The 24268-nt window shown below is 44.1% G+C and overlaps 1 long non-coding RNA gene across 1 annotated transcript; it reads right to left on the reverse strand.

Moving 5' to 3' along the window:
• Nucleotides 1-2446: 2446 nt before the first annotated feature.
• Nucleotides 2447-7296, reverse strand: LOC311238299. The gene is made up of 3 exons (XR_014620350.1): nucleotides 7177-7296; nucleotides 4827-4991; nucleotides 2447-2913 (listed from the first exon to the last, which is right to left on the reverse strand). It is a non-coding gene; the product is annotated as an uncharacterized lncRNA (long non-coding RNA).
• Nucleotides 7297-24268: the final 16972 nt, after the last annotated feature.

Raw genomic sequence — 24268 nt, forward strand, 5'->3', positions numbered from 1 at the left:
ACTGTGACATCACGGGAACAGGATGTTACATCATAGGACACTATGAGGTCATCATGGATATGCAAGGTGTGGCGTGGGGTCGGAGTTCGATTTAAAGAGGAATGCTGCCCGTTTTAACAATCCACGTGTTGACCCTGTGCCCCAGGACAGTTTGGTGAAGGTTTGTGAACATGCACCACTGCCAGAAATCAGTGTGGGAAAACCACAAAATGTGTGATATCACATGGATGTAAAATCTGGGGCTGCTCCATAGACAGTGAATGAGGCATTGACATTGTGTTACAGTAAAGTTGAGCTCTCACGCCCAAATGAGGTGTTTATTCTGGTATTGCTAAAAGGTCTGAAACAGAATGATGCATTAAAGCGACCATGTGTAATCTTTTGCAATTAAGTTCTGGAGCGCACAGGCGGTCAGGTGGCATAACGGAGATTGCGCTCGTCACCAATGCAAGAGGCTGCGGTCTCGACTCCCGGAGTCAGCATTGCTTGGGGCTTGGGCTGATCGCTATACTAACCCGTTTGGCTGGGTTAGGGGGAGGGCAAGTCATGGGTGGGAATCTGCCGTTGTGTACAGCGACGCCTACAGGTCAGGTCTGGGCGCTTGCTCAGTGGAGGCAGGACTTGATGAAGGCAGTGTGACCTCCCACGTGTTACACTTCACCAATGAGAGTCCTCGCTGCCAGGTGAAAAAAGAGTCACTGGCTGTCACTGCGCGTGTCGGAGGAAGCGTGCGGATGACTTCAGGGTTCCCTTGTACCGACCAGTAGGAGAACATGCGCACAACAACCAGGTAGGGGAGGGGGGGAATTGGCACAACGACTAAATTGGGACGGGGAGAAAACAGAGTTTAAAAAAAGATTTGTAAAAAAATAAAGTTCTGGAGCGCATACAGAACAAACTGAGAGCACCGCCACTTCAATGCACCAATCAGTTTCACGGCTCTAGCCTCAAATGGTCTGGTACGACCCGCTGGGTCGGCCGCGATACCAGACGTACAGTATGCCTGGAATGAACAAGACGTGATCATTTTTTTCACGCACAGAATGCAGGGTATTCTCTGCAACATTTGGAAACAGCTACCTTGACCACAGAGAAACCAATAATTCTCTCTGTAGAAAGTCTGCATCTGTAAAAAATACACGCACACAGACGTGACGGGAAATTATATGAAAACACAGAGGCAGTAGCGCTTGCAGCCAGAAGGTGCCACAATTACACATTATCACTTTAAAGTCAAATGTTCAGGTCTTGACAGGAAACATGGGGGAGGGAGAGTGAATGACATGCAGGCAGCAAGGGTCACGGGTCAGATTCGTTCTGGTCTATCTCATTGGGTAGAGCGCCCGCTGTCAGGGTTAGGGGTTCAATTCCTACTGGTTCCGCCCATACCAAAATATGCAGTCATTCCATGTAAAGTGCTTTGAGTGATATACAGTATGAATGCAACCGTTCATATTATATGTGTGTGTGTGTGTGTGTGTGTTTTCTCAGTGAGCCACTAGGATGAACTGTGCATGTTAACAAATATTGAGTGACCTGACCAGGGGAACAGGATTAATATACCGTGTGTGGATTCTTAAAATGGGTGGCATTCCTCTTTAAGCAAACATGCCCCCACAGAAGGTCAAGTTTTAATGCCTGATGACAGATTCCCAGCTAAATAATTTATTTTAAATCGCCTGTTTATCTAAACTAAACATCTGTTTTCTTGTTTGTATGTATGTGTGTGCGTGTGCGTGCGAGCACACGTGTGTGTGTTTGTGTATCTCAGTGTCGGTTGACAACATGTTAAAAAAGAAAGAAAGTAATGCTAATCTTTTCTTGATCCTCCAATCACAACTCTTGCTTTCGGCCTAGGGAAGTGACAGTTGTGAGCGGTGGATCAAGGAAAGAGGGCAGGGTTTTTTGTGTGTTAACTGTGTCGCACAAGTACAGTACCTACTACCTACCTATGTAACAGACCAATTTGAGCAAATAGTTGTCGTCTCTATAGCATGTACTCAGTAATATGAAGCAAACTGGCTTTTACTTCCCACAGTAGAGTCACACAGGTCCAAACGGCGTGGCTACAAATCTGTTTCTCACCCATATGCACCGAATATATGTTTAGACACTGTTCTGTTATTGCACTTATTTCTAGAATGGCAGTCAATGCACTCGACGACAAACGCTCACGATGAAATAACCAGCGTCACGTGTCGTACGTACGTGCTTTGCATGTTTATATTCACGTCAGAAATTGTGTATTGTGTGTGTTTTGAAAATGTGGAACGTATAGTCATCCCGTGACTTTAAGCTGTCCGCAGTAACTTTGCTGCCGGTCTCGTTCTCTTTTTCTTTTACATTAGATTACACAGTATGTTTGTCCTGTCAATAAAACACATATTTAAATCATTGTTATCTTTATTAAGAATATGTAAAGTGTTCTACTCTTCACAGATACCAGTAGTAATCTATTCTATATCTATGGTCTGCTGATATGAGCTGGCTGTGAGCTCATGTAAAACAACTTTGCTACAAATACAAGAGACAGAGTGAGATTCTCCTTTAAACCTATCATATATTTTATCATATATATGATAGGTTTATATATGATGGGTTCGTAAGAGATCTTAACTAAGATCTGTGAGGAAAATACATTTTTCATGCTTATATTGAATTTCAGTCGTTGCAAATCACACTGTTCTGAGCACATCGTTGCTGTACGCGTGACCTCATCTTCTCATCTCGTCTTTTTTTTGGAAAGCGCTCAAAAATTACTTTGTTCAAAGCTAACTTTAGTCAAATAGCAGATAAAACATATATTGAGAATGCAGTCAACTATGAAGCTCTAATGGGTCTCTTAATTCTTTCCACCCTTCTCTTCGTCTTCTACGTGGATCATTCGTTTCTCTCCCTTCATCAGCCGCACTCCTGAGAGAGAGAAAGAAAGAAAGAAAGAAAGAAAGAAAGAAAGAAAGAAAGAAAGAAAGAAAGAAAGAAAGAAAGAAAGAAAGAAAGAAAGAAAGAAAGAAAGAAAGAAAGAAAGAAGGAAAGAAAGACTTTTGTTGAAGGTAAAGACCATTGTGTTTAGTTTGTGTGTGCGTGAGGCTTTCAGATGACTGTTCTCAACCTGTTAAGCCTTAAGGTCCCCCTATAGGACCCCCTGCTTTTCTTTATCATAAATCGATCAATAGAGACCGTATTATATCCCCAATTATCATATCATGGGGTATCATTGGAAAGCCACACTCATTGGCTACAACCCTGTGCAAAGATTTTCGAGATCGCCAAATGATTGACGGAACTAGAGCCCCGGGAGTCAGGGGTGGTAATGTGTACTAATGGGCACGCCTCACATATCGGCATGTAACTCGAGAACCGCTGAGCGGATTTTGTCACCTGAAAGGGCAATCGACAGGCAACAAATATGGCTTTAATTCTATCTAAATATTGTATTAATAAAAATGCACACCCGAGCCACTAGAGGTCGGCAAAGAATCGTCCACATGTGGGCCCTTGGATGTTAAGAGGTTAATGTTTAAAAAAAAAAAATCGCAAAGAGTAAAGACCATAACCCTAACAAAAACAGTAGTCAAAGTGTATATTTTCATTTTACCGATGTTTTATACGATTTATAGGAAATACGAATTTATCGGAAAATGCTAATTATCGTAAAAACCGCAAGGAAATGACTAAATCCAGATTCAACCCTGCCAGAGGAGCATTTTCCCTATCCATAGATGTATGATTTGGCCATAATAAGGTCAAGGTCAAGTTCAAGGTCAAATATGAATTTATAATTTAAATCGATTATCATTACTGTATCTACAAATCCTTCTGTTTAATCATCTTCCCTTTATTCATTTGCTTAGATTTTTTTTACACATGATCTCAATAAGGTGGTGAATGAGCTCAGTGAGCATTTTCTCCTACCCCTATCAATTTTTGATCAAATATGCAAAAATCATAAATCATAATTTATATTCTCCTTTTCTTCATTACAATTTACTCAGCCTAGTAACAGACACAATATTTCTGACACTGGAAATACATACCCCCAGGTCCCTAGATGTTCCTAGATACCAAGAACATGCTAATTGACCTTGCAGAAGTGGAGCAATCTTCCAAATTTACTTAGGCATGTACCTTTAGGCGAAAACGGTCTACAGATTAACAGGTGGACGGCCATGCAGTTAAGGATATTGTTCAGTATCTGAGGAGCAATGTTGGGCAGTAACACACTACTTAGTAATTATTACTTTCCCAGTAACGAGTAAAGTAAGGCTTTACAATTTCCAAAATAGTAAGTATTACAGTTACTAATCCTCCCAGTTACACTGCGTTACGTTGTTGCCAGAATGCAATGTGTTTTTTTCGTTAGATTACAGATTACAATACACACGGTCCTCGGTAGATGTCGCGCGCGCGTCCACACACAGCTGACATCTGGACAGCTAACAACAGAAGCTACAGAGGTTTGTACATAACAACAGTGAGCGGCATAGGTTTGTTTGGGATAAACAGAATAACTCGGCAGTTCTACGTGCTGTGCAAAAACACATCCGCAATGGCCGTCTATCCCCACTAGATGTCGCCAGAACAAAATAAACAATTACTAGGGGTATTGCAGATAACCAGTTTGTCTCATGCCTGTGCCTGTCATTTAAATTCATAAATAAATGATCATGTGTGTGCACGTGATAGATTGTCTTTCAACCGAACTAGAAACAACTAGTACTTCTCTTGGAGGCCAATGGATGGTGATTTCTTCTCCCTTACAGTATGTGATGAATTGACAGGAAGTTGACCCCAACACCTGGAGCCTGCTTGTGCTGCCGTCTCACCTGGTATGATCAGAGGGGAGATGAGGACGGGCGTGTCTTTCCTGCGAGGTTTCTTTAGCTGGTCGTCCTCCTGTCGTTCTCCACTGAGAGCCTCCTCCAGGCCGCGTTTGTCCTCGGCCTCCATGACTCCCTCCTTCTGCAACCGACTCCCCAACAACCTCTGGTCTAGTTAGACAGACAGACAGAAAGACAGACAGACAGTGGACATTTAATTAACTTGATCAAAAACAAAAGTTAGTTATCCAAAGTATAGTAATCAAATCGTCAACTAATCGACTAAAGGACAGTTCTGCGGAAGACAAGACGGCCATCTGTCAATGTTGGAAAAGGATGTGTCCTTGTGGACCTCTGTCTACCTCTCCCACACGTTCTCTCTCTCTCTCTCTACATCCTCTCTCTTTTATACATCCCCCATCAATCTCTCTCTACATCCGCTCTCTCTCTACATCCTCTATCAATCTCTCTCTACATCCCCTCTCTCTGTCTCTCTATCTCCCTCTCTCTCTATCTCCCCCCCCTATCTCTCTCTCTCTCTCTCTCTCTCTCTCTCTCTCTCTCTCTCTCTCTCTCTCTCTCTCTCTCTCTCTCTCTCTCTCTCTGCAGAAAAGGTTAGCAATGCTACTGGACGTTAATGAGGACATAATCATTTCCATAATGTCTCAAACAGCCAAAACAACAGATTTTTGGATGCCTGAAAGGACCTCCCAGTTTGTGATAAATCGAACGTGGACTATCCCCCCTCCAATCTCCAACTCCCCTCCCTCCCTCCCTCCCTCCCTCCCTCCCTCCCTCCCTCCCTCCCTCCCTCCCTCCCTCCCTCTCTCTGTCTCACTTTCTCCATCTCTAACTCTCGTTCTGTCTCTATCTCCACCATGTCTGTCTGTCTGTCTGTCTGTCTGTCTGTCTGTCTGTCTGTCTGTCTGTCTGTCTGTCTGTCTGTCTGTCCTCCTGCCTTCCTGTCTGTCTGTCTTTCTGTCTGTCTGTCTGTCTGTCTGTCTGTCTGTCTGTCTGTCTGTCTGTCTGTCTGTCTGTCTGTCTGTCTGTCTGTCTGTCTGTCTGTCTGTCTGTCTGTCTGTCTGTCCTCCTGCCTTCCTGTCTGTCTGTCTGTCTGTCTGTCTGTCTGTCTGTCTGTCTGTCTGTCTGTCTGTCTGTCTGTCTGTCTGTCTGTCTGTCTGTCTGTCTGTCTGTCTGTCTGTCTGTCTGTCTCTCTCTCTCTCTCTCTCTCTCTCTCTCTCTCTCTCTCTCTCTCTCTCTCTCTCTCTCTCTCTCTCTCTCTCTCTCTCTCTACTCACAGTGAGGCTCCTGTGTCTGGGTCAGTCTGTGTTCGTTGTTCTCAGGGGGTGATGACCTCACACAGCTGCTCGTCATCGCTCGGAAGATGGGGAGGAGGAGGAGACGGGGGTAGGGGGGGGGGGGAGTCCTCTGCTCCGGGCGTTCTGTCCGCACAGATCACATAACAACCCAAGAGATCTGCTCAGCGCCAGCCACCCACACTCATACATTATGTATCACTGGACCGTATGTCACTGAGTCAATACGGAGCTCAGCACAGCGCCTCTCTTTGTGTTCCTCTCACTTCTTAGCGCAGTTTGACTCCATTAATGATGTATTCCACCCGCAGTTTATCTGAACTCCCTTTTGTCCCCCTTTTTGTCTTTTAGCTCGATAGATATTGGGTTGCAGTGCTTTGCTTTGATTTTGGTTCCTTCAAAGGAATTATATTAAATAACTGTTTACTGCACTGAAAACGAATACCTTTTAGGCCTGCTACTTTCTTTCGTTTTTCCATCATTTAGCTTATAGCTATAAACAAACCTACGTGGAATAATGGCCTCCACGTGACCACAGTTCCCAGTTCAAGTTCAAATTAAAGATCAAACAACTAAACATTTATTTGTGCAGTTTTGGGACAAGAAAAAGAGAACGTGCTCATAGTAACTTAGTGAGATGTGAAGTCACTGGATTCCTCAGATGTAAAACCCCGTAAGTATGAGATGAAAAATTGATAAATAAACACTTTTGATCAATGATCAAGAGCTATACAAGAAGAAAAAAAGAAAAAGAAAGAAAGAAAGAAAGAAAGAAAGAAAGAAAGAAAGAAAGAAAGAAAGAAAGAAAGAAAGAAAGAAAGAAAGAAAGAAAGAAAGAAAGAAAGAAAGAAAGAAAGAAAGAAAGAAAGAAAGAAAGAAAGAAAGAAAGAAATAGATGGAAAAAGAAAGAAAAAATTTGATTCAGATCTTACTTCAGCAGTGTGGTCAGGCAGACATATGTCCAGTCATGGAGGACGTAGACACACAGAGAAATGTCTAAAGAGAGAAATAAAGAAAGGAAAGAAAGACTCAAGTCTTACCTCCGCTGAGTGAACGGACAAGACGGGCAGGCGGGAGGACACCGTCGGTTGGAGACAGCGAGGCGGCACGATCACATCAAAGCCTGACTCCCGGAGGTTATGTACCTCTGAGGAGGAGCATCCTTCCTATGGTCGTGTCCATTAGCTACCCGTCGTCATGGCTACCCCGCCCCCTCCATCCCCTGCCCTGCCTGAAGTGTTGCTGTCCAGACAGAGTACCACGGTATCTGAATATCAATAGCCTCTTAATTATCTCGACCCTTGAGAGATGTATCAGCCATATAGCGACAACCTAGAGGGAGGGTAGGTAGCTGACAGGGGGGTCTTGAGATGATAGGAAATTATTGAAAATGTTAATTGCAGAATGCTTCAATCACAGATATAAGTGATCATTTGACTACATGAATACCACATAGCAGTTAGATAATGTAACTGCTATGTGGTATTCATGTAGTCAAATGATCACTTATATCTTCATATATCATATAAATAAGTTGTTGTTGTTGGTGTTGGTGTTAAGATAAGTTGTACCTTTGTTAATCCCCTTGGGGAAACTCATCCTCTGCATTTTACCCATCCTACACTGTAAGAAAAAAAGCTGCAAGAAAACGGTAAATGTCTGGCATCAATGGTTGCCAAATACTTACTGTCAAATTAAAATCAAATACATTTACAGATTACAACCTTTATTTAATGGTTAATATTTTGATAAAAGGTAATTTACTGTATTTTTATGGCATTTACACTTAAAGTAGAAAAACAAAAGTAATCTGTAAAATAATACAGTGAATTTCCCGTGAAAAAACATATACACTGTGCGTATTGTATAAACACCAGATTGCTTTGCAGAAGTCTCTCGGTTATGGGTTCAAACCCTGTCTCCACTCTCAACATCCTAGCATGTTTTGAAATCAACCGAAGCAGAAGAATGAAACATGTCCAAATGCATCCATCGGTTCAGTGGGTTAACTAAATCAATTATAGTGGGTTAAACAGCACAACACCTTTGAGTTTGTGGGCATGCTTACAGTGGATAGGTTTGAGACATTTGAGTGGTTATGAGCTGTGGTTGGATGGAGTTGTACTACAGACATGCCAAGTGTGGATTTGTAAATGTCCGATGGATTTCATTTGAGTACCGGTAATCATGTTACAAAAAACACAGTATGTGACGATCATTAAGCCAATCATGGTTTCTATGATATTTGATATTTGGTGTTTTCTGCTTCTTTGAGTATATAGGCTACATTGTATATTGCCTACATTCTGAATATGAATTAAAAGTATATCATGCCACAATGTAGTCCGTCAGGTTTTGCACGCCGTGTGGACTTTCCGACGAGGAACAGGATGGTGGTTAGTTTCCAGATGATGATAACACCACTTGACAGGACAAAATAACCTGATTGATTGTTTAGACTCAGGCCTGATCCTTGTTCCTTGTTGAAAAGTATGGAAAGTATTTAAAAAGTATGTTTTGAAAAATCCATCTTAAATCTGCTGGTGCCTCTTGGAGTCTGTGGAAAACCTTGGCACATGTCACCAGGCTTGACAAGTGTTGCAGAGCTTGTTCTGTTCCGCTGCCAAACATCCAACTACGACGAACTACCACCACTGAGTGTGTCTGACTCCCACCTAAAAGGACAATATATAACGTATGATGTATATCACGGCATACTGCACCTTATGTGTATACTGTATACTTCATCAGAGCATATATTATTTAGCATTTTACATTTAATATTAGATTAGATATTAGATTATTAGATTATATATATTGTAACTATATTTATTGTAGGGCAAATATAACTGAAAGGGCATACATACCCTCATCTTGCACCTTGTTGCCCATATCATTTTGTTTACTCCACTGTACCATAATTCTATGACCTGTACCATGTCTTCTACTACCTGTACCTCCCCTCCCCCATGCTGCTATGATGCCTGAATTTCCCCAAGCGGATCAATAAAGGAATATCTTATCTTATTTATGCTGGACATGTAAGCTCATTCTTGCCTACCCCACCTTTAATGTAGCAATTTCAAACGACTTGGACACTGTTCTATTGTCGGTCTTGGAAGCCTTGACCTTTTCCGCTCTTTAGTCTCTTTGGTTTTGTTGACCTTGACCCTTGACCTGGACAAGCCTTGGTCTTATGTTTGTATCAAGCGTATCAAATAGTGGAAATAGTTCTTACAAAGGTGCAAAAGTCTCTCATCACCCAACCCAAATTTGACTGATTCATTATTATTTCCTTTCCTTTAGTTTATTTACACATAATAAAAACAATTACATATAATACAATATAATCCACAAAGATGTGAAGGAGAATTGCCTAAAAACCGTCTAGGGGCTTGTATGTGGCATTCTCCAAGAAGCAAAATTATACTCAGATTACATCAATATAAAATTAATAAAAATCCCCCCAACCCCAAACACACACACAAGGAACTTCCATTCATAATACATACAAGCGCATCTACAGATAGACACTGAAGTAGGCACTTATGCCATACGGCTTCATGTTTAGAGAAAAGAAGAGCTCTATTAACAGTCTTGTTACACAAAGTCTGTGACCCAGTGGCCAGTAACAACAGCTTATTTTGTGAGACCGAGTGACCTTATCAGCAGTAATGTCCTTTCCGTGCCTGAACAGATTATCTAACCAATTTGAGCGCCTTGCAAATAAAACACCTTCACGACGAGATCATTATGACAATCAATCAATCAATCAATCAATCAATCAATCAATCAATCAATCAATCAATCAATGTTCTCCTGTTATGAGTGCACTGTGCCTGGTTGAAGCTGTTGTTCCAAACCTATGCAGTTTGAGAGCCTGTTCATGTTATCAGCTCATAAAAGAAAAGAATAAGGTGTAGAGAAAATTAACTCAACTTGAATTTCCATTATCAACTGGAGGAGCACAGGGTTTTAATGCTTCAAAACATAATGTGTGTGTGTGGGGGGGCTTTATCTGTATCCTAAATTAGTACAATACACATACCCCGTAAAACTTCAATTTATCAGCCCAGGCTGATCTCTTGTTCAAGTAGGTAATTGTAACAGTCATTCCCCTTTTTTATTTTTTTTATCAAATATTTTTATTTATTTCTATACATAAAACAAGACGAAGACAATACAGCAACAATAACAATACCTCACAATACCACAATAATAATAACAACAATGACATTTAGCAATAACAAAAATAATAAGCACAGAACAAAACATAAAGAATCAACTTATACTATTACAGACACAATGTACATACAGTAGCTCTAAAAAGTTTCCACGATTTGATGAACTCTGACTCTCATCATGTCCTCTTAGGCCTTGGTTACACTAAAGGAAAACAACAACGTTTAATTTTCGAATTATTTCGTTTGCATGTCCAAGTTAAAAGGCAACGCCGTTTTAGCTGGCATTTTTGTTTTCCTAGCGGCAACGCTCAAAGGGGGTTTTCGTTGTCAAAACTCCCTTGGAACGGTGGCATGTAAACAAAGCGGCTCGGATACGGAGCCGTTCACGCCCAACGCCCATGCACACTAGACACCGACGTGGATGGTGTGTGTGGCAGTGGTGGTAATCTTTTTCTTTTCTTTTTTTTTTAATCTTTTTCCCCCCTCCTTTTTTCCGATTTTTCTCCCATCCCACTGTTAGTCGTTATGCCAATTCCCAACCCCCTTCCTGGTTGTTGCGTACTCCCCCCTACTGTTGGTCCGGGAGGCCGGAGACTGTCACATGCTTTCCTCCGACGCATGTGCAGCCAGCCGGCAGCCAGCCTGGCAGCGCAGATTCTCACCGGGAGAGTGTAACGTGTGGAAGGTCACACTACCTCCCTCCAGATCCTACCCTCGCTGTGCAGGCGCCCCGACCGAACTGTAGGGGTCGCTGTCCACAACGCCCAGGAACCACCAATCAGCTTTCCCACCCCTAACACTGCCAATTGTGTTAGTATGAACGACGGGACAACCGAAAATTATGTTTTGGAAGCAGGGAAGCTAGCAAGCAAAGCGAATCATCTTCTACATTAATTTAGCCGGCTCGCCATCATCGCCTGGCAGAAAGCCAAAATGTGGCCAAATCAAGCAAGCCCTTGTATGCCAAGATAAAGCAACATACAGCCTCAGGTGATCCGTAATATATGCCCAGGGGCAGCCCGGTGCTGCTTCTAAATTACTTTGTTTATATGCCTTGTGATTAGCTACATTATTTAACCTGAGCCTACATGTGATTGGGTACTGCCTGTACTAGGAATGTTAAACGCCGCCACCTAGCCGATTGACACCTCCTTGGCCGTTGACACCTCGGCCGGCCAGCGGGCTGCAGCACAAGACACACACAATATAGTAGCCTATAATGCTGCGCTGCAGGCTGCGCAGTGCGCACATATATTATATATACATATAAAAATTCCCAGCATAACATTTGATTTGGCCCTCTGGGTAGGCCTAGCCTAGCCTTCATTACCCGCCGCCTATGCCGACCCCGCTCCACCGGCAGGTTGTGGACCAAAGCAGCCAAGCAAGGATCGAAGCATGCAGATCCCGAGAGGTTCGGTCCATCTGTCCCGTGTCACCTAACAGTCATTCCTGTAAGATTACGGTGTTTTCAGCCTGTCGTCGATCGTTAACAGCCTCCACATCCTCTTCTGGCCATCTCCGTGTTGTGTTTTGTATTAGGGAGGCAATCGTTTGGTGGAATTCTCACTCCCATGTGCTTACTGGCTGAAACCCTATATCTCCTCTCCCCGTGCATTCGGAGTCACGTACGTTGAAAGTCCAGGTTGTATATGAAAGGGATGTTTATTCACCATAAACAAAGGTTCTCATACAGAATGAAATGTATTCAAAGTCTTTAAAAGGTTAAGAAACTAAATGAACCCCTTAAGCCTGAGCGGTCCGGTACCGGTACACAATTTATATCACGTCATAAATAGATCAATACAGTCTGTATTAATTCATTGGTCTTTATCTGATGTGTTGTTTGTTTTTAATGTGTCTTAATCTGATGTGTTGTTTGTTTTTAATGTGTCTTCATCTGATGTGTTGTTTGTTTGTATGTGTCTTCATCTGATGTGTTGTTTGTTTGTAGGCTATATATATTATTTATCTGATATGTCACAAATTTGGAGATGTTTCAGTTTACCCAAAAGGCACTGGCACCAGTGTTTAGGTTGCTTGCTCACTTTAACGTCACTGCAGACAAAATGCAAACACGGGTTCTCAGTATTATTAAGCTATAGGACCAGTTGCAGAAAATTGTCAGAACTCTGAACAGCTGCATATGATATACCCACTACCCAGAAAATATTTGCAGCCCGTAAAATATTTTACAATGTCCCATGATAGGATTTTTGTTTGACACAGCCTTCTTAGGTGCACCAAAGTAATGTCCCATGATACAACACTTTCACTTTCTATTCATTCAGGTTGTGTAGCTAAACCAGTCCAACACAGGTTCTGAGAAAGCATGTAAGCCTGTTGCCAAGATCCTCTTGAGAAACCTAGGCCAGGGACATTCCTGAATACCACATGAAGAAGATGGCACAGAGTTCCATAATTATTCAGATACTGCTACACTAGCTACATTCATCTGCAATTAAATAATGCAACTTGTGCTCTTCCTTGTCAGAATAATTTGATTACGCTGCTATTATACATAGAACAGAATTATGCAGCAGTCATTCACACTCCAGCCAAATGTCTTCTGTGCACTGCACTGGTTCAATGCTCCTGGAGGTTCTCCAAAATCCTATCCATCCAATTGTTATAAAATGGTATATATACCTATGTTGTATTTTCAATTGATTTCTTGCAGTGCAACGCCTGGCAGAACAGTAGCCATGTCCAGTCATTCAGTTCCAGTGCACTAATCTTGTTAGTCACATTATCCGTGGTGACACAGACAAGGAGATCTTCTGGCAATCCCCATGACTGGAGCGCTTCCATAATTTTTTTCGCCACTCAAAAGGGCACTTTAGCGCAATGTTTTCAACCGTGGAGGGGGGACATCGTCAAGTTTAGACATAAGGGTGGCTCCAAAACAAATAGGCCTACTGGCTGGGGTTTCTGAATTCAGGTGAAATTCACATCTAAATAAATACAATTTCTAACTCTGTTACATGTGCTCACTGTTTTGAACTAATTCGTTTTTTTATTCAAATACTTAAATAAACTAGATATAATTAAACATAAACATTTCTCAAATCAATGGTGCCTATTCCAATTTCCACCTACTGTACTAATCCCTACATGTTACGAGGCGGGGGGGGGGGGGGAGTAGAAGCCAATATGCGGATTGACAGGAGAGCACCAAAACTGCGGAATGACAGGAGGAAGGAGACGATGGTTGCTTTTCTCAAACGTGGTGTGTCTTTTAATATAAGAACACAGGAGCAAAGCAGGAATATATTACAAATACAAAACTAAAGCAAAAGGCACAGCCGAGCTGGCGCTAAATACAAACATGAACTGTTATCACGAAAACAAGGATGAACAAAACGGAATATTAATAAAACGTACTAAGACTCAACATACAGCAGGGCAAGGCAGACGACAGCAGTGAACAAACAGGAACGGGAACACGGAGGTATGACGCCACACAGGAAGTGAGAACAGGACAAACTAATATACACAGACTAATTACAATTGAAAACACGTGGCAGGCTGTAATATTCATGCTTTCAATATATCTTTACTATATTATTCATGCTGTGAATATATCATTTACGACAGGCGCGCCAGGCGCACCTTGCTTATGTATACCTGACCAGGGGTCCTCACAGGCAGTTGGCTGCCAGCCGTGATATAGGGTGACCAGGTGTCCCCCTTTTGGTTGTACTGTCCCACCATTTGACCAAATGTCCCGCGTCCCTCATATTGAGAGGATGTCCCTCTTTTCGAAGCCAAAAAAAACATGCGTCTAAAAGCCCCTCCCTACAGACAGTAAACGTAGCAACCCGCCTCTTGTCCACACACATTGCTCTGATTGGTTATAGTACTTTAGCGCGCTGCTTGCCTGCTTGTGACGTGACTGAGTCGTGACGCTACCTCATATCGCAGATCTGATTGGTTATAGTAATTTAGCGCACTGCTCTGCTCGTGAGAGTTGAACTTGTGACGCTACCTCATATTGCAAATCTGATTGGTCAAAAAAAACACAACAACATTACAAGCGAACTAGTTCAAGATGGAAAGCAGTAAAAAGAAACGGACCTGCAGTTACAACCAAGACTGGCAAACGACACATGACTGGGTGAGGCAGATGGCAGGCAATCCGCAGCAGGCTTTCTGTGTTTTGTGTCATAGTTCGTTTTCAATTGCGCATGGAGGAGAATACGACTTGAAGCGCCACAGTGGACGTGAGTCTCACTTGAAAGTGGTTCACCAAAAAGAAACATCCAGATCTATGGATACGTTTCTTTTTAAACCAAACAATGATAGCCAGACGGACAAGGTCACTGCAGCTGAGATAACAAGTGTCTATCACACAGTACAACACTCCCATTCATACAGGTCAGCCGACTGTGGTATGAAACTAGCTCCTGTCATTTTGCCAGACTCAGTTATTCTAATAAAAAAATTTACATTATCTATCTGTCCCACTTTGTCCCACCAAAATCTTACTGTTGTCCCACTTTGTCCCACCAAAATCTTACTGTTGTCCCACTTTTGGACTTTTTGCATCTGGTCACCCTAGCCGTGAATGGAGTTACACTCATGCTGAACGATGCTTACCTTTGAATAAACATATAAACGCTATCTCCTCGTCCTGAAGATTATTCTATTTAATCGAATACGACATGGTGTCAGAAGTGGGGTGAACATGGATATCAACGGAGTCCCGTCGCCACGGATGAATTGGGATTCTCTGGACTTACCGGGAGAATGGAAGAAGTTCAGGCAGCACGCGGAGTTGATGTTTTCGGGCCCACTCAAGAAGAAAGGAGAGGACGAGAAATGTAGCTACCTGCTATTGTGGAGCGGAGAAAGAGGGAGAGACATTCACAACACATGGACTCTCAGTGCAGATGAAGCAAAGGTACTGAAGAGCTACTATGACAATTTCGAAGCATACGTACTTCCAAGGAGGAACACAATCTTCGCCAGGTACAAATTCCATGAGAAAACCCAGCAACCGAGCGAGTCATTCGAACAATTTGTCACTGCATTGAAACTACTGGTGAAAGACTGTGCATATGTGAATAATGATGAGATGGTTAGAGACCGCATAGTGTTTGGCATACACTCAGCAAAAGTAAGAGAGAAACTATTAAACGTAGGATCAGACTTGTCGTTAGACAACGCGATAGATATAGCTAGAGCCCACGAGCTAGCACAATCACAGATAAAGAGCTTTACTGGCGCCACGTGCAGCGCGCAGGAGCAGCTCGTGCACGAGGTGCACAGACATGAACAGAAGCATAGCGCTCAGAGATATCGCCCCAGAGCAGAGTGGACAGAGAGAGCGAACAGAGCGAGCGACACAGACACACGTAAGAACTGTGGATACTGTGGGGGTAGAGCTCACAAGGAAGGGGATAACTGTGTAGCTAGGGGAAAACAGTGCACGAAGTGTGGAAAATGGAACCACTTTGCCAAAGTCTGCAGGGCCGGTAGCTTCCAGAAAAAATCAGTACACGAGATTAGCATGCGCTCTGAGTCAGGAGAAGAGTCAGACGAACTGCATGTAGACACCGTGACGGACAGACGGTTTGATGCAACAGAACAAGCGTTCGCAGACATACAAGTAGGAAAACAGGGCACAGAGCTTAAATTTAAGTTAGACACAGGCGCACAAGTAAATGTAATTCCTTTGAGAGAGTATCACAGTTTACAAGATAAACGCAAAATACAGCCTACCTCACGCAGACTGACAGGATATGGTGGAGAGAAGCTGGTGGTAAAGGGCACATGCACGTTAAAGTGTAAATACAAAGAGCGTGGCATGTTGTTAGACTTTTACATAGTAGACACTCAGGCACCCCCAGTTCTAGGTTTACAGGCATGCCTGAATATGGACCTCATTAAACTAGTATTGTCAGTGAATGCACACACAGATAAACAGTCCATCATGGAAGAATACCACGACGTGTTTAAAGGGATAGGACTATTCCCAGGAGAGTGTCACATCCATATAGACCCAGACGCCAAGCCAGTAGTCTGCCCACTGAGAAGGACACCGATCGCCCTGCGTGGCCGACTAAAGAAGGAGCTACAGAGTATGGAAGACACACAGATCATCGCTAGAATCATCGAACCAACGGAGTAGGTCAGTGCACTGGTCATTGTTGAGAAGCCACGCACAGGCAAGCTCAGACTATGTTTGGATCCTAAGGAGCTAAACAAGGCTATCAAGCGCCCGCACTACCCTCTGCCGACACTAGAGGACATCACACCCAGACTAACAGGCGCACGCTATTTCAGCGTACTGGATGCAAGGTCGGGATACTGGTCCATCAAGCTCTCCACAGAATCATCGAAACTGACGACGTTCAACACACCGTTTGGACGGTACAGATTCCTACGATTACCATTTGGGCTCGCTTCTGCCCAAGACGAGTTCCAACGAAAAATCGACGAGACATACGAGGGACTGAACGGAGTAGCAGCTATAGTAGACGACATCCTTGTATATGGCGCGACCAGAGAGGAACACGATAAGAACCTACATGCAATGATGGTGAGATCACGGGAGAGAGGCGTTCGGCTCAACGCAGACAAGTGCACCATCGGAGCCACCGAAGTGAGCTACTTCGGGCACATCCTTTCAGCTGACGGCATGAAGCCTGACCCAGGCAAGATAGCTGCCATCAAGGAAATGGAGGCGCCAAAGAGCCGTGCAGAACTGGAAACCGTGCTAGGTATGGTCAACTATCTGGCGAAATTCGCCCCGAGCCTCTCCGAGATCAACGCACCCATGAGACAGCTGCTTAAACAATCGAATGAATTCCTGTGGGACGCGCAGCACGACGCTGCATTCCAAAAGATGAAAGACATACTTACCAGTGAACCTGGGCCAGTCCTCATCTACTTTGACCCAGATAAGGAGCTCAGCTTACAAGTGGACGCATCAAAGTATGGTCTGGATGCTGTGCTGATGCAGGAAGGAAGGCCCATTAGCTACGCATCCAGATCACTCACGGACAGCGAGGTCAACTACGCACAAATCGAAAAGGAGATGTACGCAGTCCTTTATGGATTCAAACGTTTCCACCAATATGCCTACGGTCGCCATGTTATGGTACAATCTGACCACAAGCCCCTGGAGTCGATCATGAAGAAGCCGATCGCCGCAGCCCCACCGCGGCTACAGAGGATGATACTGCAACTACACAAGTATAACTTCACGATCGTGCACCGCCCTGGGAAAGACATCCCAGTAGCCGACACGCTGTCCAGGAAATCACTCACCTCTCACGACGACGGTCTCAGTGAAGGGATGGACCTTCAGGTACACATGGTGTACAACAGCTTACCTGTACACGACGACAGGCTACAGGAGATCAGAGAAACGACAGACAATGACACACAGCTAAAGCTGCTCAGCCAGGCTATCCTGGAGGGATGGCCTGAGGAAAGAAAACAATGCCCCCAGAACATTACCGAATACTGGAATCACAGAGATGAACTATCCAAGACGAATGGAATAATTTTCAAGGGGGAGAAAATAGTCATCCCTACCAGCCTCAGAGGAGATATGCTGATCAAGATCCATGCAGGCCACATGGGAATGGAAAAATGCAAACTGAGAGCACGAGACATCATGTTCTGGCCTGGAATGGGTAGACATATAGAGCAAGTCGTGGAGAAGTGCTCAATATGCCAAGAGCGCCGCCCATCAAACACCAAGGAGCCCATGATGCCTCATCGTATCCCAGACCGCCCCTGGCAGGTTGTAGGGACAGATCTCTTTAACTGGAACAACCAGGACTATGTTGTGACCGTCGACTACTACAGCAGATTCTTCGAACTAGACAGACTTCACAGCACCACATCGGCAGCTGTTATCCACAAGTTAAAGGCAGCCTGTGCCAGGCATGGCGTCCCAGAGACCATAGTCTCGGACAACGGACCACAATACAAGTCTAAAGAGTTCGAGGCATTCGCCAAGTCGTGGGAGTTCACACACGTCACGTCAAGCCCACACTATCCGCAAAGCAACGGACTAGCGGAGAGAACCGTGAAGACGGCAAAATCACTCATGGACAAGGCTAAGGCAGACGGAAGAGACCCGTACCTAAGCCTCCTGGAGTATCGTAATACCCCAGTCAACAACTTCAAATCGCCGGCACAACTGTTGATGAGCCGCAGGCTACGCTCAACCCTCCCGAGCACCAACCAACAGCTGCGGCCAGGGATAGTAAGCCAAAAAGATGGACATAACAAACGAGTGCAAAGACAACAGCACCAGAAGAAATACTATGACAGGTCAGCTAGACCGCTGCCCCCACTACATTGTGGTGAATCTGTCAGGCTACAAGAACTTGGACGCTGGAGGCCAGCAGTAGTCATACAACCAGCTGACACTGCGCGGTCATACCACGTTCGCACCCAAGATGGACGCGAATACCGCCGCAACCGCAGGCACCTGAGGGACACGAAAGAGGAACACTTCCAGGACAGCGACGGTATGCCGAGTCCAGAGAGCGTCGATCAACCGCCGGAGACCAACGACCCTGAACTGCCAGAGGACTCAGAAGAGAACTCAGCTTCATACTACACCAGATCCGGCCGAGCAGTGAAGCCTCGGGACATTTTAGACCTATAAATGTACAGGGTGCAGGCGGATCGCTGCCCTATTATAACACCATTTGCCCCATTGGAAAAAAAAAAAAAAAAAAAGGGGGTGGTGAAATGTAACAAATATTAATGTATGCTGAAATGATGACTTACTATATGTGTTGAATCTATGACCTACTTACCTTGCTTAATTGTCGATATATTCCCATTTGGTTAGCAAGCTACTTCTACAAATAAGAACTGCATATGGTAAGAGTGTTGAGACACGACCAAATAAGCCATGAATACATACCTTATTCACAGCTGAAGTATTCAAATATTAAAGCAGACTATCCAGAATAAGAGGGCACACAATACGAACTGTAATACCTTGAAGTGACCCTTTCTTTCCTCCGCCATGTGAACCACATAACCAAATCGGCCTTCTACCACCTCCGGAACATTGCTCTTCTCCGCCCCTCCCTATCACTCTCCGCTGCTGAAACACTGGTTCATGCATTCATATCATCACGACTAGATTACTGCAACAGCATCCTCTACGGCTCACCAAACACTATCCTCAATAAACTCCAATATGTCCAAAACTCTGCTGCCCGCATGCTCACCTCCACCCGTCGCTCTGATCACATCACCCCTGTCCTCCACGACCTCCACTGGCTTCCAATCAAATACAGGATACATTTTAAAATACTACTCATCACATTCAAAGCCCTCAACAACCTTGCCCCTCCCTACCTGTCCGACCTCCTCCACCGTCACACGCCCACCCGTCGCCTTAGGTCTGCAGATGCCAACCTCCTAACACCTCCCACGACCAGGCTCCGGACCTGGGGCGACAGGGCCTTCGCTGCTGCTGCCCCCTCCCTCTGGAATGCCCTCCCCAGCCATATCCGTGATGCAAACACCCTGACATCTTTCAGCCCTCAAAACTCACCTTTTCAATCTTGCTTTTGACCTCTAATTCTGTCGGTGTTATTTTATTTTTGTCATGTATTATTTTTGTTCTGTTTTTTTGTTTTTTTGTTTTGCCATAGTTTGTCTCTCCTGCCCATGTAAAGCGTCTTTGAGCACCTGGAAAAGCGCTATATAAAATAGATGTATTATTATTATTATTGATACATGAATCTTTATGTTTAACATATTAATCCTACCTGTTTACATTGCCTGGCCCTGACACAGGTAACGCACTTGTTATTGTTTACAAAGAAACTCTTACAGAGTATTGCACAACCATTCCTAATTTCAATTTTGTTCATAGCTTATTAAGCTTTCTCTAAAAGGAGGATGTAATATTCATGCTTTGAATATATCTTTACTATATTATTCATGCTGTGAATATATCATTTACGACAGGCGCGCCAGGCGCACCTTGCTTATGTATACCTGACCAGGGGTCCTCACAGGCAGTTGGCTGCCAGCCGTGAATGGAGTTACACTCATGCTGAACGATGCTTACCTTTGAATAAACATATAAACGCTATCTCCTCGTCCTGAAGATTATTCTATTTAATCGAATACGACACAGGCCAGTCTAAAACACAGAAACAATCAAGACTAACAGACACAAAAGCAATAACACAACAACAACCAAAGCAATATCACAACCAACAACCAGACAGGAGGACGACATTTAAAAAAAGGAAGGAAAAGCCCAGGATAACAATTAATGTGGAAATTAATTCAATAACATGTAACCAAACCAAAATGGTCGCCTGCACCGCCAGATGGCGCCATAAGACCACTGGAAGGAGGTAGGATACTGCAACGGTCACCACTGTTCATATTGTGGCCACTGTTCACATTGTCCTGTCTGGGACCTTTACAGTACCCCCCCACGAACGGGTGGCTTCCAGACACCCGACCACATCGTCCGGACACGGGCGAAGCGGGAGGCAGAGACCCCGGAAAAAGCCGAGGGCGAGGACCCGGAAAACTGGGGCCGGGAGCCTGAGAAAAGAAGCCCGGAGGGGCATAGCAGCCAGGGGGACTGAAAACGGGTGCAGAGGACCGGAGAGGGGGGCTGGACCTGGGAACAGAGACCCGACGAGGGGGGGAGGGGACGGGAGCAGAGGCCCGGAAAGGGGGGCTGGACCTGGGAACAGAGGCCGGACGAGGGGGGGTGGGGACGGGGACAGAGGCCCGGAGAAGGGGGGTGGGGGTGGGTGCAGAGGCCCGGAGAGGGGGGGCGGGAAGGGACACAGAGGGCCGGTCAGGAGACCTGGAGCACAGAGACGAGGGTAAGGAACCCGGATCACGGACGAGGGACCCTCCAGTCGCCGGACTCGGAACCGGACCAGGGGAGCCGGAACGGAGGTGCGACGGCGACGACCCCCAAAGTAGGACCCATCGCAGACCACGGCGAGGACCAGGGCGCCGGTCACGGTGTAGGGCTGGACCAGATGGGGAGCCAGGACCAGTCGAGGAGGAGCCGGGACCCGGCGTTGCAGCCGGACCAGGTGTAGAGGCTGGGCTGGGCGTGGAGACCGGGCCGGTCCCGGCGACGAGGCATGGCGTAGAGGCCGGAGATGAGGAGCCGGGACCCGGCGTTGCAGCGGACCAGGCGTAGAGGCCATATTGTGGCCACTGTTCACATTGTCCTGTCTGGGACCGTTACACTACAACAGGAAATAATCAAGGAACCATTTTGAATGTTTATGTTGTCAAGTTAGAAAAGGCCTATTGCCAGTATCAGGGTGTGAAGAGAATCCAGAACTAACCTACGGTTAGGAAAGTATGGGGGTCATGAATGCGGAACTAAACAAAATTAGGAGTTGCCTTTGTGGCTTATTTATTCTTTCTACAATACCCCTTTAATGAGTGTCGTCCTGTTTTTTGGACTTTACTTATTTTCTTAAATACTCACTTTGAGGCTTTCACCTGTAAAGGTTGTTTTGTGTTGTTTATTTTCCCCCTTCTCCTAAAACGTCTGCTCGTGACCCACACACACACCCACAGCCCTCACACCCTTACGTTGATACACATTAGACCGCAGACTCCCATCTGAATAGATTTAGTCTCACAAGCCCCTATCTGATTAGATTTTGTCTCAGGACCCCTATCTGATTATATTTTGTCCGAGGACCCGCTATCTGATTAGATATTTTCTCAGGACCCCCTATCTGATTAGATTTTTTTCTCAGGACCCCCTATCTGATTAGATTTAGTCTCCGGAGCCCCTCTCTGATTAGAATTTGTCTCAGGAGACCCTATCTGAGATGTTTATTGTTAGATATGTATTATTCTCTCATTGGCCTTAACTTCTAGTGAATGAAACACTAGAACCCCCATTTTTCTGGCGACCCTGTGGAACCTCTTCAAGTACCCGTGGTGGTCCTTGGACCCCTCATTGAGAACCACTGAACTCGGAGACACTGGAGGCAACAAAAACACGTTACCATATCTGCCAGCATGGCCAACAACAGCCATTTATAAGACAGATTATTATCATCCAAATATAAATCATATTGCTAATGTTACTTAAAACTGGCATTGTCCATGCTGGCAAACTGGACCGCTTACTTGGAGTGCGGCCATAAATATTAGCTGCAGTTGTCTTTACCCACCTGCAGTGCAAACATCATCTGGATGTTTATGAAAATGGCCAGCAGTGTCGTGTTATCTTGAGTTGCTGCCTGGCCATATTTTCATTTACGGGTAGAATATTTATGTGTGCGTGTGCCAGGCAGTATCCTTTGCTGTGTGAGCGGGTCATAGAAGGCCCTATATAGTTGTCAGAACACTGGAGATGGAACCTTATAATACCCACGGACAAGAGGCACCTGAAATACACACTTGAGTGTTATCCCCCCCCCCCCCCCCCCCCCCGCATCACAAACAATATGCTTCAAGAGGCTTGAGTCGTGAGATCACTTGCAATCTTTGGACGCCTCGGATGGCCTTCCAACCTCATTTACATTTCCATCAACAGGAACAGTGTCCCAGGAGCAGAACATCGCTGTTGATGACGGCAAACTTCAAGTGCTAGAGTTGCCATAGATACAGTTAGGTCTGTACCCTGGAATAATATTCCTTCTACCAGTACAATGAAGTATCCCGCAGTGTGAGGCATCAATCTGTGATGGCTTTCTTTTCTCTTCATAGAAAAGAAGCTTGTATTATTTTTGTTGTATTTTGTTAATTTCTTCCCGTCATTATTTGTAGTTTCTTTACTTTATTTTCTCTAAACTTGAAGCTGTATGGCATAAGTGCCTACTTCAGTGTCTATCTGTAGACCTGCTTGTATGTATTATGAATGAATGTTCCTCTGTGTGTTTGGGGGGGATTTTTTATAAAAATAAAAATGTTATATTGATGTCATCTGAGTATAATTTTGCTTCTTGGAGAATGCCACATACAAGCCCCTAGAGGGTTTTTAGGCAATTGTCCTTCACATCTCTTTGTGGATTATATTGTATTATGTAATTGTTTGTGTAAATAAACTAAAGAAAATAATCTAACCTTTTATTGGGCCACTCGTTTCTCACTTGCCCCAAAAAGTCTTTACAATACAGTAAACATAGTGGCAGTGATTAAACGTATTTATTTTTTTACTGTACAGTACTGAACAGAAGTACAATTTTGAGGTTCTACTACTTCAGGTATAGTATTTTCATGTTAGGGACCTTTACAACACTATATTTCAAAGGAAATATTGTACTTTTTTACTCCACTATATTCATCAGAACCCATCAGTTACTAGCTACTTTGAAGAAAAAAGATTTGGCATAGAAAATGTATGAAGATTATGTACTTTCAAATTTGAAGCCTGCCAACTTGAAGAAGACGTAATCAGAGCTAATATAATACCACTTTAACATCACTTTCTTTCTTGGTGCAAGCAGTTTGAACAGTTTTTCTGAATTCCAGAATGTCAACATCATATTTCTGATGAAATGTCATGATACTCCATGTTTGCACCATAAAAGGTGAAAGGTCAGTGATACGTCACAACTTGTAAACGTATCATGGCACTTGCAGAGTTTACCACTGGTATATTTACCACTCTGTCGACCGTCCAGAGTGCAATGTCCTGGTGGTAAATTTGGACATTTCTGACTTTACGAGTTTGATTAGGACCAGACCAACACACAATAACTCAATAAATCATCATGTCCCACACACTAGCATGTTGTACTGTAATAGTTAGAGGATTTAGTGCATATCTTTATTGATCCAAAATCATTGATCATTCCATACTCAGAGGCACAGTATGTATTCATATCTACATCAGAAACGTATATACTATATTCATATCTTTAATTAACCTGGTAAATTACTTTAAAACAGTGCATCCTATACAATCACAACATATCCTATGCAGTCATTTCACTTTAGTTTTCCACTC

Source organism: Notolepis coatsorum (assembly GCF_963971535.1).
Source record: "Notolepis coatsorum genome assembly, chromosome: 12".
In the NCBI taxonomy this organism is placed as follows: domain Eukaryota; kingdom Metazoa; phylum Chordata; class Actinopteri; order Aulopiformes; family Paralepididae; genus Notolepis; species Notolepis coatsorum.